Source organism: Haliaeetus leucocephalus, unplaced genomic scaffold, assembly GCF_000737465.1.
Source record: "Haliaeetus leucocephalus isolate CR32 unplaced genomic scaffold, Haliaeetus_leucocephalus-4.0 Scaffold848, whole genome shotgun sequence".
Lineage (NCBI taxonomy): Eukaryota > Metazoa > Chordata > Aves > Accipitriformes > Accipitridae > Haliaeetus > Haliaeetus leucocephalus.
Window position 1 is genome coordinate 8,473,265 of NW_010973284.1, and position 231 is coordinate 8,473,495.

The 231-nt window shown below is 79.2% G+C and overlaps 1 protein-coding gene across 1 annotated transcript in view; it reads left to right on the forward strand.

Moving 5' to 3' along the window:
- The first annotated feature begins 69 nt into the window (after positions 1-69).
- GPBP1L1 (GC-rich promoter binding protein 1-like 1) overlaps positions 70-231 on the forward strand; it is a 35,179-nt gene continuing 35,017 nt past the window's right edge. Inside the window, exon 1 of the mRNA XM_010582450.1 lies at positions 70-172. The gene's annotated coding sequence lies outside the window, so the exon portion shown is untranslated. The remainder of the gene's footprint in view (positions 173-231) is intronic.

The window sequence follows — 231 nt, forward strand, 5'->3', positions numbered from 1 at the left end:
CGCCGGGGGAGCCGGGCGGGGGGGCGTGTCCCTTCCGCCTCTTCGGCCCCGCCCCGCGCTCTCGCAGGCCCCGCCCCCTCCGGCCCCCGGCCGGGCAGGGCCGGGCAGCCATTTTGGGCAGAGCTTTGTTATGGTTCTGGGGCCGCAGGAGGCAGCGAGAGGGGCCTGGCCGGTGAGTGCGGCTCCCACACCCCTCCTCCCGGCGCCCCGCCGCGCTTCCCCGCGCGGCCA